The sequence below is a fragment of the Symphalangus syndactylus genome, chromosome 12, assembly GCF_028878055.3.
Source record: "Symphalangus syndactylus isolate Jambi chromosome 12, NHGRI_mSymSyn1-v2.1_pri, whole genome shotgun sequence".
Taxonomy (NCBI): domain Eukaryota; kingdom Metazoa; phylum Chordata; class Mammalia; order Primates; family Hylobatidae; genus Symphalangus; species Symphalangus syndactylus.
Window position 1 is genome coordinate 45,105,833 of NC_072441.2, and position 14,197 is coordinate 45,120,029.

Sequence of the window (14,197 nt, forward strand, 5' to 3'; positions counted from 1 at the left end):
TGCTTGTCTTGATAGCATTTTGATTACAATTTACATTATCCTGTTTCACTGTAAATATTATTTGTAACTTGGAAATATTTATCAACTTTGCCAAGTTGCCAAGTTCCTCAAAGCAACAAACAATTAAATTTTATTTTTGAAATGTTGTAAATTATAAAAAGAAATTATTTCATAAAGCTCACGGGATCACTGAAATTTGTTTGAATAATAGGTCTGCATAAATTTGACAGAAAGGGCCCATTTATTTTTCTATCAAAATTGACTTTTAAGTTTATTATAAAAGTAGAGTGATACATTTGAAAGAGAAACTATAATGTCATGTATACGCAAAAAACTAATTTAAATTAACAAAAATGAAAATAACTGCATTTTTTAATAATGCAGCTGAAAAACAGCATTTCTTACACAAAACTAAAGGTTTCCAATAAGGACAGCCAATGGATCCCTCTATGCTATGGTTTAAATCTTTGTGTTCCTCCAAACTTTATGTCGAAAATAAATCTCCAATGCAATAATGTTAAGAAGTGGGGCCTTTAGGAGATTATTAGGTCAACAGGGTTCTTACCTTGTGAATGAGATGAAGGCTCTTATAAGAGAGGCTTCACAAAGCATTTGCCCTTTTGCCTTTCCATTTATTCCACAATGTGAGGACACAGCATTTGTTCGCTTTTGTGTTAGTCAGGGTTCTCTAGAGGGACAGAACTAAAAGGATATATATATATATATATATATATATATATATCATAACTTATATATATAATATATATCCCTTTTATATATATAAAATATATAATATATATTATATATAACATATAATATAATATATAATATATAGTATATATAATATATTAAATATATAATATAAAATATATTAAATATATTTTATATTATATATATTTTATATATAAACATTATATATATAAAGGGGAGTTTATTAAGTATTAACTCACATGATCACAAGGTCCCACTACAGGCCATCTGCAAGCTGAGGAGCAAGGAAATCCAGTCTGAGTCCCAGAACTAAAGAACTCAGAGTCCAATGTTCAAGGGCAGGAAGAGTCCAGCATGGGAGAAAGATGTAGGCTGGGAGGCTAGGCCAGTCTCATCTCTTCATGTTTTCCTGCCTGCTTTATACTCTAGCCATGTTGGCAGCTAGTTAGATGGTGCCCACCCAGATTAAAGGGTGAGTCTGCCTTTCCCAGCCCACTGACTCAAATGTTAATCTCCTTTGGCAACACCCTCACAGAAACACCCAGGATCAATACTTTGCATCTTTCAATCCAAGCAAGTTGATGGTATTAACCATCACAAGTCCACCCCTTGTTAACTGGAACCTATACACAACTGAGATCATACATAATCTTCAAATAAAGGCAATAATAAGGTCATAATTACCCCTAACATAATACAACTATCCTTTGTACAACTGGAAATGCACCAATCCCCAACCCAAATACTATTACACAAAGTTAACAATGCTTAAATTCTGATATGAAGTCAATAAATCTTACGTCACATGATAAAGGAAATAAAATGAAGATATTTTCTTAGTACAAGTATATACATGCACAAACATGTTTTAACAAAAGAAGGAAGAAATATTTATGACAGTTGCAGTCCTCGTTTCTGCAGCTGGTCACATGGTCATAGCTAGTATTGATGACTACCTTCTTCTACTACCCATTCTATATTCCCTTTGCCTTCAGCAAACACCTCAGCAGGTCGTGGCTTTTTTCCTGGTGGAGTGACCCAAACCTTCATTCCTGAAGGGCCTGGGCCATTTGTAGTCCTGCCTGGATTGGGCTGTTGTAGTTTCCCTTTGACCTTTATCACAGGGCATGGTAATACTAAGAGATGCCCTAATGGATCTCCTGTATTTCATGCATATTCTTCCTTACCCCTGTTGTGGAGTAGTAAACTGATTTCATCTTGATAGTCTGGGTCAATCACCCCAGCCAACACTGTAACTCCCTTCTTAGCCTGTTTACTTAAAGGTAGGAGGAGCCCAAAGTGTCCAGGTGGCAATCTTAACTTCCAGTTTAACAGAATGGAAGGCAGCATTCTCCTGGTGGCAGCATTCCTCCCTCTGGAACTAAGACCTCTAGGCCAGCAGAATGTAATGTCGTGGGAACAGGAAGCAAAAGTGTTGCTAGTGGATCACTAGGGGTGATGGTGAGTGGTGCCACTTCCACTTCCACCCCTTGATTCCTGAACCTATGAATCCTGGCTATGGGAGAAAGAGTATCATATATTGGATGCTGATTCAGAGCATACATGGCCTTCTGGAGACCTTTGCCCCAGCCCTGCAAAGTATTGTCACATATTTGACATGGTAATTGTGACTTCAAAAGGCCATTCCACCATGCTATTAATCCAGCTGCTTCAGGATGATGGGGAACACAGTAAGACCAGTGAATTCCATGAGCATGAGCCCACTGCCACATTTCTTTAGCCATAAAATGAGTGCCTTGGTCAGAGGCAATGCTGTGTGGAATACCATGACAGTGGATAAGGCATTCCATGAGTCCATAGATGGCAGAAGCATTGCGTGCAGAATAGGCAAACCCATGTCCAGAATAATGGGTTTGTCTGTTCCAGTGAGGACAAACCTCTTCCCTTTCCATGATGGAAGAGGTCCAATATAATCAACCTGCCACCAGGTAGCTGGTTGATCACTCCGAGGAATGGTGCCATATCGAGGGCTCAGTGTTGGTCACTGCTGCTGGCAAATTGGGCACTCAGCAGTGGCTGTAGCCAGGTCAGCCTTGGTGAGTGGAAGTCCATGTTGCTGAGACCATGTGTAACCTCCATCCCTGCCACCATGGCCACTTTGTTCATGGGTCCATCGGGTAATGACAGGGGTGGCTGGGGAAAGAGGCTGAGTGGTGTCCACAGAATGGGTCATCCTATCCACTTGATTATTAAAATCTTCCTCTGCTGAGGTCACCCATTGGTGAGCACTCACATAGGATACAAATACCTTCACAGTTTTTGACCACTCAGACAGGTCCATCCACATGCCTCTTCCCTAAATTTCTTTGTCACCAATTTTCCAATCATGCTTCTTACAAGTCCCTGAACATCTAGCCAAAACATTGGCTACAGCCCATGAATCAGAATATAATCACACATCTGGCCATTTCTACTTCCATGCAAAGTGCACAACCAGGTGCACTGCTTGAAATTTTGCCCACTGGGAAGATTTGGCTTCACTGCTGTCCTTCAGTGATGTCCTAGAAAGGGGCTGTGGTGCTGTGGCTGTCCACTTTCAGGTGGTGCCTACATATTGTGCAGAAACATCTGTGAACCAGGCCCTAGTCTTCTCTTCCTCTGTCAACTGATCATAGGGAACTCCCCATGAGGCCATTGGTACAGCCTGTGGGAGAGCAGGCAGGGTGGCAGGAGTAGAGATCATGGGCATTTGAGCCACTTCTTCGTGTAACTTGCTTGTGCCTTCGGGACCTGCTCAAGCCTGATTACGTATATACCACCTCCATTTGATGATGGAATACTGCTGTGCATGACCCACTTTATGGCTGGATGGGTCAGAAAACACCCAGTTTATGATAAGCAGTTCAGGTCTCATGGTGACTTGATGACCCATAGTCAAACATTCAGTTTCCACCAAAGCCCAGGAACAGGCCAAGAGCTGTCTCTCAAAAGGAGAATAGTTGTCTGCAAAAGATGGTAGGGCCTTGCACCAAAATCCTAGGGGTTTTCGTGTGATTCACCTATGGGGGCCTGCCAAAGGCTCAAAACAGCATCCCTATCTGCCACTGACACCTCAAGCACCATTGGATCTGCTGGGTCATACAGCCCAAGTGGCAGAGCAGCTTGCACAGCAGCCCGGACCTGTTGCAGAGCCTTCTCCTGTTCTGAACACCATTCAAAACTGGCAGCCTTTTGGGTCACTCAATAAATAGGCTGGAGTAACACACCCAAATGAGGAATGTGTTGCCTCCAAAATCCAAATAGGCGCACTAGGTGTTGTGCCTCTTTCTTGGTTGTGGGCGGGGCCAATGCAGCAGCAACTTATCCTTTACCTTAGAAGGAATATCTTGACAGGCCCCACACCACTGGACCCCTAGAAATTTTACTGAAGTAGAAGATCCCGGAATTTTAGTCGGATTTCCCATCCTCTGGCACACAAATATTTCATCAATAAGTCCAGTGTGTTTGCTACTTCTTGCTCATTGGATCCAATCAGCATAATGTCATTAATGTAATGGACTAGTATGATATCTCACGGAAGCAAAAATCAATCAAGGTCTTTCTGAATAAGATTATGACATAAAGCCTGAGCATTGATATACCTCTGAGGTAGGACAGTAAAGGTATATTGCTGGCCTTGCCAGCTGAAGACAAATTGCTTCTGGTGGGCCTTATGGACAGGAATGGAGAAAAAGGCATTTGCCAAATCAATGGCTGTGTACCAGGTACCAGGAGATGTGTTAATTTTTCAAGAAATGAAACTTCATCTGGTCCAGCAGCTGCAACTGGAGTCACCACTTGGTTAAGCTTATGATAATCCACTGTCCTTCTCCAAGATCCATCTGTCTTCTGCACAGGCCAGATGGGAGAATTGAACAGGGATTTGGTGGGAATCACCACTCCTGCGTCTTTCAAGTCCTTAATGGTGGCACTAATCTCCGCAATCCCTCCAAGGATGTGATATTGTTTTTGATTTACTATTTTTCTAGGTAGAGGCAGCTCTAATGGCTTCCATTTGGCCTTTCCCACCATAATAGCCCTCACCCTCCCAGTCAGGGAGCCAATGTGAGGGTTCTGCCAGCTGCTAAGTATGTCTATGCCAATTATGCATTCTGGCACTGGGGAAATGACCACAAGATGAGTCCAGGGACCTGGTGGACCCACTGTAAGTCGGATGTGAGCTAAAACTCCATTAATTACCTGACCTCCATAAGTGTCTCCATACTTTAACTGGAGGACCACAATGACGTTTTCGGGTCCCCTGGAATCAACATCAACTCAGAGCCAGTGTCTGGTAGTCCCCGAAATGTCTAATAATTTCCCTCTCCCCAGTGCACAGTTGCCCTGGTAAAAAGCCAGAGGTCTCCTTGGGGAAGGATTGGAGAAAGATTAACTGCATACATTGTTGGTATAGTGGGGGTCCTTCCTCATGGGGACCTGGCCTCACCTTCCTTCAAGGGGTCCTGAGACAGTATACTGGCTCAAGTCTGGAAATCAGTTGAGGGCCCATGATTCTCTGCTTTTATAATTCAAATTAGTCTTTTTTTTTTTTGAGACAGAGTCTCACTCTGTCATCCAGGCTGGAGTGCAGTGGCGTGATCTTGGCTCACCATAACCTCCACCTCCTAGGTTCAAGCGATTCTCCTGCCTCAGCCTCCCAAGTAGCTGGGATTACAGGTGCCCATGCCCACACCCAGCTAATTTTTTGTATTTTTAGTAGAGACGGGGTTTCACTATGTTGTCCAGGCTGGTCTTGAACCCCTGACCTCAGGTGATCCACCAGCCTTGGCCTCCCAAAGTGCTAGGATTACAGGCATGAGCCACCATGCCCAGCCTCAAATTAGTCTTTTGTCCATTGAAGCTTTCTGCTTCTATATATTAAGTAGGAATGCAGTAGGCTTCGTATCAATTTCACTTCTAGGAACACTACGATTAATAAGCCAATGCCAGAGCCCTACACAATTCAGACTATTCTGATTGCTGCTTTGCCTCTGCTGTCTATTATGGTAGCTATGCCCACCTTTGACAGTTGAGTGCTGCCACTTAGCCCCTGCCCCCTCGGGATCCAATTATTCCTGTTGTATTTAAATTTTGTAGTTGAGTGACTGTAGTTCCCACTGTTAGATCTGACATACAGAGATCAATGACATGGTCCTTCAAAGATGCAGGTGTTGCCCTCACAAATCTATTTCATAAGGCATTGGTCATGTGTATATCTTCTGGACTCTCCCAGCTGGGATGAGTAGGTCTAAAGTGACTAATCCACTCCACCATCCCAATCTCCCTAAGCCTTTGGATCCCTTCCTCTACATTCATCCAAGGGAGATTAGGCATTTCCAGCTCATTCACAGTGGGCCATCTTTTAATGCTTCTTTCAGCTAACCAAGCAAATGAACTATTAGAACCCTTTTTAACTCCCCAAGCTGCAACATTAAATGCAGAGTCCCTACTTAATGGGCCCAAATCAACACATTCAGCCTGATCCAACTCTACTTTCCTTCCACCATTATCCCACCCCCACCCCTTAATATCCATTCCCATGCCTGTTCTCCAGATTTCTGTTTACATAAATTAGAAAATTCAAGCAGTTCTTTTTGAGTATAGCACACCTCCTCATGGGTCACACTCTCAACCTCACCCTCTAGGGACCTGCTGGGACTTTGGTCTAGTTATAGGTCTAGAAGCAAACAGGGGTGTTGGGGGTGGCTCCTGAGGAGAATCAACATTATCTTGCCTGGCAACTGCCTCAGGGGAGGCCATCACTGTTGCCTTAGGCATTGCAGGGTTCATTTCCTCAGACAAAGGTGGAAAGGCTGATGGCAGCATGGGTCGGGGAGGGGATGTTGCCACTACTGGGAATGGGGAAGCTGTTTCTTCTGGCAGAAAAGGTTCATCATGGTTTACAAACTCAGTATCCCCAGCTTCATCAGGGTCCTCCAACATACCCATTCCAAGTTGCAGGGTGTAGGAAGATCCCCTGAAACTATTGCTATGGAATAAAAGATGAAATCCTCCTGATTATTGTAAATATAAAATTGCATGCAGGATTGTGTAATGCCAGGTTGGACTGCCAGAATGAGCCAACAGCACGTGATGTGCTTCCCCCTGCAGAGAGCCTATGAATGGATGTGCAGTCAGGGAGGTTTCACATCACCAAGATTCCTATCCCAGAAAAGCAGATGTTCATAGCTCTGGGAATGGAATGTGACACTTGGAGAGCCTATAAACAGATGCTTGGGGGGTAGGGGGCTCCTGTCCATATGGATAAGATAGGGCTATAAACACGCTCATCTTGCCACGGCTCTTCTAGGCCTCTTTAGGGTTAAGACATACTCCCTTCTGAGAATTTCTGGTCTAACTGGTTGTCTAGCTTCATGTTCTGTTTCTATGGATTGTTTGTAACCAGCTTTTGCTGCAACTGTTACTGCTGATTAATATCTTGCTAATCATAGGTTATGGAAAGACTGTGTTTCTGTTTTAAGGCTCTGTTAGAAATTACTGATGCACACACTATATTGTAAATTCTTATCCCTGTATACTGTACTTCTGCATACAGATGTTATGTTAAAGAATTACTTCATCCCCATGTGACCATCTCACTTCATAATCAAATGACCCTAAATCCCTCACTAACCTACCCCCGCCCTTACTAAACTTAATAATAAATGCTGGTATATCCAGTGCATTGTTGGCACCATGGGACCAGAAGGTGGTGACCCCCCTGGACGCAGCTTTCACTATCTTGTGTGTGTCTATTATTTCTCAACCTGCCGATCCACCTGGGAACAAGGAGAGAGCCCCATTGCATTAAGGGCTGCTGGCCAGATCCCACAATAGCAGGATATCATTCTTTTCCAATCAATGCCCTCACTTGGACCTGTAGACACCTGTCTACTTGGATAGTAGACACCTAGTGAGGCTGTGCATGCATCTTTCAATGCAGGTCAGCCACTCACTTAAGAGCTTGTGTCTGTTTTTCCACAATTTCAGCTCTTTCTCTACAGGAGCTAAGACTCTCACTCCAGGCAATCTTAGCAGCTTTGAGGCTCAGTATCTGCCTCTGAAGCTGGGAGACAGAATCCCTGAGTTTATCATTTTCTTTCATCACTTCATCCACTGAACTTAGGAGCAAACAACCAGCTTCATTATGTTCCTTGGTTCTCCACATGTGGTCAAAGGCATTACATACAGAGTCACTAAACTCTTTCCCTCTCATAAGCAGTGTCAGGAGTGTAAAATGCACTTATTTTGCATAGCTCTCTAAACAGTTCACACAAAGACTGTGGGAGTTCAGTCAGGGTGGTGGGAAAAATTATAAAGATAGTTGTAGAAAATAGTCACAAACCTTCTTGGAAGCCCGGGAAGGGAGCTGCATAGCTTCAGTAACAGATTTGGCTGAAAGCAGCCTAAGCCTCTTTATCTTTAGTTCATAGCAAAAAAGCAAACAACAAGGAAATGTGGGGAGCTTATCTAAATAGCTTGTTTACTCATGTGGTCCTAAGTCCAACCTTTGATCAACTGCAGGTGCATAATTTCTCTCTGCTCGGGGGTCAGCAATGTCAATTATCCTCTAGTGGTATTTACTTGAGACCTTTGTCATTTAAGCTGTACTAAATAAATGCAAACTTCACTGGCTTATTGAGGCAATGCTCCAGACTCAGAGCAGAGCTCCTTAGCTGGACTGACAGGCAAAAATATCAGTGTCAGTGTACGTCTGTCATCCATTGTTGGGTCAGGGTCTGCAGATCAGACCCCTGTACAAGACTATTAGTGTTCTCCATACTATTAGAAGTAGAGTCCTGGCTGGGCATGGTGGCTCACACCTGTAATCCCAGCACTTTGGGAGGCCAAGGCAGGTGGGTCACCTAAAGTTGGGTTCAAGACCAGCCTGGCTAACATGGTGAAACCTCGTCTCCTCTAAAAATGCGAAAAGTGGCCAGAGTTGGTGGTGGACACCTGTAATCCCAGCTACTTGGGAGGCTGAAGCAGGAGAATTGCTTGAACCCGGGAGGGGAGGTTGCAGTGAGCTGAGATCACGATATTGCACTCCAGCCTGGGCGACAGAGTGAGACTCTATCTCAAATACATAAATAAATAAATAAGAGCGTCCTTAGCATTTTTGGGTCTAATCATATTAAGTAGCCAACTCCAGAAACCCCAAAACCAGTGAAAGAACTCCATCCTTAATATTCTGTTCCTCTAGAACCACTCCTGGTACCAAAATCTGTATTAGTCAGGGTTCCCTAGAGGGACAGAACTAACAGGATATATATATACACAAAGGGGAATTTTTAAGTACTAACTCACACAATCACAAGGTCCCACAATAGGTCATCTGCAAGCTGAGGAGAAAGGAAAGCCAGTCTGAGTCTCAAAACTAAAGAACTTGGAGGCCGACGTTGAAGGGCAGGAAGGGTCCAGCATGGGAGAAAGACATAGGCTGGGAGGCTAGGCCAGTCTCATCTCTTCACATTTTTCTCCCTGCTTTATATTATAGCTGCACTGGCAACTGATTAGATGGTGCCCACCCAGATTAAGGGTGGGTCTGCCTTTCCCAGCCCACTGACTCAAATGTTAATCTCCTTTGGCAGCACCCTCACAGACACACCTAGGGTCAATACTTTGCATCCTTCAATTCAATCAAGTTGACACCCAGTATTAACCATCATACCTCTGAATGACACAGCAATAAAGCTCTATCTTAAGTAAATAAAGAAATAAAGCACCATCTTAGAATCAGAGAGAACAGGCCCTCACCAGACACTGAATCTATGGGTACCTTGCTCTTGCCAGAGCCTCAGTCTTGGACTTCCCAGCCTCCAGAACTATGATAAATACATTTCTATTGTTTATTAATAACCCAGGCTGCTTTTTTATTATAGCAGCATAAACAGACTAAGACAGAAATTTTACCAAGAAGGTGGGTATTTTCTATAACGAATACCTAAAAATGTGGAAGCAGTTTTGGAACTGAGTAATGGGCAGAGGCTGGAAGAGTTTGGAGGAGCAGGCTAAAAAAATCCCATATTGCTATGAATGGACCATTAAGGGTAATTCTTGTGGGGTTCTGCTATGGTATGAATATTTGTCCCCTCTAAAACTCATGTTGACATTTAATCCCCAATGTGGCAGTGCTGCGAGATTTTAAGAGGTGATTGGGTCATGAGGGCTTTGCACTCATAAATACATTATTAATGGATGAATGGATTAATGGGTTAATAGGCTAATGGATTAATGGGTTATCATGGGAGTGGAACTGGTGGTTTTATAAGAAGAGGAAGAGAGACCTAATGTAATACACCTAGCCCTCCCACCATGTGAGGCCCTGCACTGCCTTGGGACTCTGCAGAAAATCCTCAGCAGCAAGAAGACCCTCACCAGATGGCGCCTCTCCATCTTGGACTTTTCAGACTCTATAACTGTAATAAATAAATTCCTTTTCTTTATAAATTATCCAGTTTCAGGCATTTTGTTATAATAAGCAGGAAATGGACTAAGATAAACACAAAAGAAGGGGAGAGCTATAGAAAGGGCTTCAGTCTTCTCAGAAGTTATCTAAATGGTTGTGATTGGAATGCTGGTAGAAATATAAAGAGTAAAGGCTATTCTGATAAGGTCTTAGATGGAAATAAGGACTATCTCATTGGAAGTTGGAGAAAAGGCCATCCTTGTTAAAAAGTGGCAAAGAACTTGGCTGAATTGTGTCCATAGTCCAGGGCTTTGTGGAAGACAGAATTTAAGAACAATGAACTAAGATATCTCATGGGAGAAATATCTAAGCAAAATATTGAACGGGCTGCATAGCATCTCTTTATTCTTCTAGTAAAGAGAGAAATGATTTAAAGATGGAATTCACAATTAAAAGGAAAGTAGAGAACCTTAGGGGCCCTCGGGATCTTAGTATTCACTGCCCTGCACCACCTCATCTCTGCTCCCCACATCAGGCACAGTGCTCCTTGGCTGTCCTAGCTGTGGTTCAAGCAGGCCCAGAGGTGCCTCAGATGGCCCCTCTGGAAGGTACAGGCTATAAGCTTTGGCAGAGTCCACATGGTGCTAACTCTGCAGGCACGCAGAGCAGTAGAGCCATGGAGGTATGCCTATCTCCACCTAGATTTCACAGGATGCATCAGAGAGCCTTGGGTGCCAGGCAGAGAACTGCGTTGGGATGGGGCTGCTGCAGAGGTCCCCTACTAGGGCAATGTCCAGTGAAGCCATGGGGTCAGGGTCACCACAGAGAACCCCACAGTAGAGCAGTGTCTAGTGGAGCCATGGGAATGGGGTCACCCCTGAGACACCAAAACTGTAGACCCACCAACATGCAACTCTAGCCTGGGTGAGCCACAGGCAAAAGACTCTAACCCTTGAGAACTGCCATGTGAGCTGTGCCCAGTGAGGCCATGGAGGCAGAGTCCCTGGAGCCTTGGTGATCCAACCCCAGCCCAGTGTATCTGAAAGGCAGGACATGGAGTTGAAGATTATTCTAAAGCCTCAAGATTTAATGTTGTTTGCCTTGTCGGGTTTTCGAGTTATTTGAGACCTGTTGTCCATTTCTTCTGTTCTGTTGCTCCCTTTTGAAATGGGAATGTATATCCTATGCCTGCCCTACCTTTGTATATTGGAAGCACATAACTTGTTGGATGTCACAAGTTCACAGCTGGAGGAGGAATTTGTCTCAGGATGAATTGTGCCTAGAATCTCACCCATATCTGATTTAAATAATATATAGATGAGACTTTGGACTTAGATCTGAAGATTGATGCTAGAACAAGACATTTGTGGCTATGGGATAGAATTAATGTACTTTGTATGTGAGTAGGACATGAATTTTGGTAGACCATGGGTAGAATGCTACAGTTTGGATGTGTTCCCTCCAAAATTCATGTTGAAACTTAATTCCCCTTGTGGTGATACCAAGAGGTGGGGCCTTTGGAAAGTGATTAAGTCATGAGGGCTCCACCTTCATGGATGAATTAGTGCCTTATAAAAGGGCTGGAAGAAACTAGCTTAGTCCTTTTTTGTCCTTTCTGTCCCTTTTTCCATGTGAGGACTCAGAGTTTAACCCCTCTAGAGGATACAGTGACAAGGAAGCAGAGAGACAGGGCTCTCAACACACACTGAACCTGCTGGCACCTTGATCTTGGACTTACAGCCTCCAAAATTATGAGGAATAAAATTTCTGATCTTTATAAATTACCCAGTTTAAGGTATTTTGTTATAGTGCACAAATGGACTAAGGCATTCTAGTAACAGGAAAGGATGAAAAGATAGGGAGTTGTTCTAGACTGTATTTTGTTCATCCAGCTCTAGGATGCCTGGTTGACCCAGCTGCTGTTCTTGAAAACCTGATCTAACTCCTAAGAAGACAAGGAGGGCTTCAGGGGATCAGAATAGTGGACTGCAGCAGGGAATTTACTGGAAATCAACATGGCTTCAGGGCTCTTACTTTTGGCCTTGAGAATCTAATCAACTTCATCTATGGATAAAATATACAAATTTGACCATTTTGCTAGAAACTATCTTAATGCAAGATCACATCAATTATTGAAAATGATGATTTTATCTAGGCAGCGTGTATTTTGGTTTTACTCATGGATAACTGAGAACTCTAAAAATGTTGGAATGAAACACAGAATAGCAGATGATTTGAGATTCTCCTTGCTACTACAAATTGAACGGGCAAAAAAGGCCTATAAAACCATAATAATATATGTGAATGATAAAGGAGAAATGGCTAAATAGTATACCCTTATTTATTTATACTGAAATTATGATTTTTATATCAAAGTAGCTATTTACTTATGTAGTCCTAGAGTTAAAAACAAAGACCCTCCTCTATCTCAGGCTCTTGGGTGATTTTACTGACCTCATTGCATAAAGAGAAATCTTGGTAATTAAGGCTTTCAATGTCTCCAGCCTAGTTCCAAACTGGAACATCCAAACAGGCTTATATAAACCAGAAATGGGATAACCACATACTTTACTGTCCAAGATGTGATAGGTTTTAGAGAGAAAGTGGGCACTAACCAGGTGGCACATGAGGAAAAGTGGCATAAACTGGTGCCATCCCAGGCAAACCAATGTTTATGATCCTCCGCATCTAGCTGGAGATAAATTCCTTCTCCTATCTCAGCTTTTCACAGGTATTTCCCAATTTCAGCCCTGTCCCACCCCCATGGCGCTAAGGTAGTATTGAGAGAGACGTTCGTCTTTCATTTCTACCCTAGTTTTCCCCCTGATTCAAAGAGGCTGGCTTTATCTTGTCTTTAAGAGTTTTCTTTATTAGTAAAATTCAGCTCCGCCCACATGTCCGACATCAATAAGTCAAATGACTATCAGAATTACTTATATCATATCTGTCAACTAGGGACAAGATCAGACATTCAAAGACCAAAGACAAAAGAGATTGTAGGTTATTGCCTGATGACTGTATTTAAAATGTGGTGGGATAATGTCTATGAAGTATTAATGGATTATCTTTCTTTGACACTTTCTCATCTTTTAGCACTTCTCCTCTTTAATTGCCTCAGGGAAGGGTTGTTACAGAAGAAAGCAGATTTAAAAAGAGTCTCTTCCTTGCTTTTGAGTTTCAAAACCTAGGCGCTGAAGGAAACTGAAAAGACTCAGGGCAATTTTTTTAAAACAAGAAGAAAAGATAGGATAAGAACAAGGCTTCAGGCCTGAAGGGTGAAAGAAGAGTCAAGGTGATGCGAGGAGAGCTTCGATGCTTGGGGTCCTTGAGAAAAGGGCATCTTGGCTTCCTCACCCCATCCTTCAGGTTGAGTTGCGACCCAAGGGAGTCTGCAGAAACCTTGGCTAGGTTTAGGAGATCCAAGAACACAGATAACGTCCTGCAGGTGGCAAGACCCTGGGGAAGAACCGACATCTTAGACAGCTTCACCCACATGTCACGGTGGTACAGAAACCATGGAATCACTTCTATGTGTCCAAGAGGGGACAGAAATGAAGACCTAACATCTTTCCAAGGCTTCCACTGCCCCACGTATCATGGGAGCACCTGAGAAGCAAAACAATCACTGCATTCCCAAGAGGAGGGGCCTGAACCTAAAGGAGCTTTATGAATGAGTTTGAGAGGTGACCTGAGGACAGCCCGAATGGAATATGGCTGAGGACCCAATGAGGCAATAGTAGCCCCAAGGGATGTCAGCTTGGCCAGATGACACCAAAGACCTAATGTCCAGGGCCAACCTCAAACCCTGGCACTCCTAGAACATAGGTAAGCTCATGGGAAAATGGAAGGAAGACCCCAATTTAACTGAAATTGTGTTCCTGCTATCCAAGAGGAAGGCACAAAACAGAACTTAAGTTGAGCTACAGAAAAAGAACGACATTTATAGTTCTTCTATATCTGTGTTTGTGGATGAGATTTGAACCCAGTACACAGAGACAAGGACATGCAGGATGACAGAATCATAGTGCAACCTACTGAAAAAGAACAATGGGGAAAGAACATCCACCAGAACAGCTT

At 43.2% G+C, this 14,197-nt stretch overlaps 1 protein-coding gene and 1 pseudogene across 7 annotated transcripts in view; both read right to left on the bottom strand.

The window, feature by feature from the left end:
• Positions 1–14,197, bottom strand: part of HFM1 (helicase for meiosis 1) — a 240,238-nt gene that overhangs the window by 187,296 nt on the left and 38,745 nt on the right. The window lies entirely within an intron of this gene.
• On the bottom strand, positions 1,603–5,154 carry LOC134734024 (uncharacterized; annotated as a pseudogene).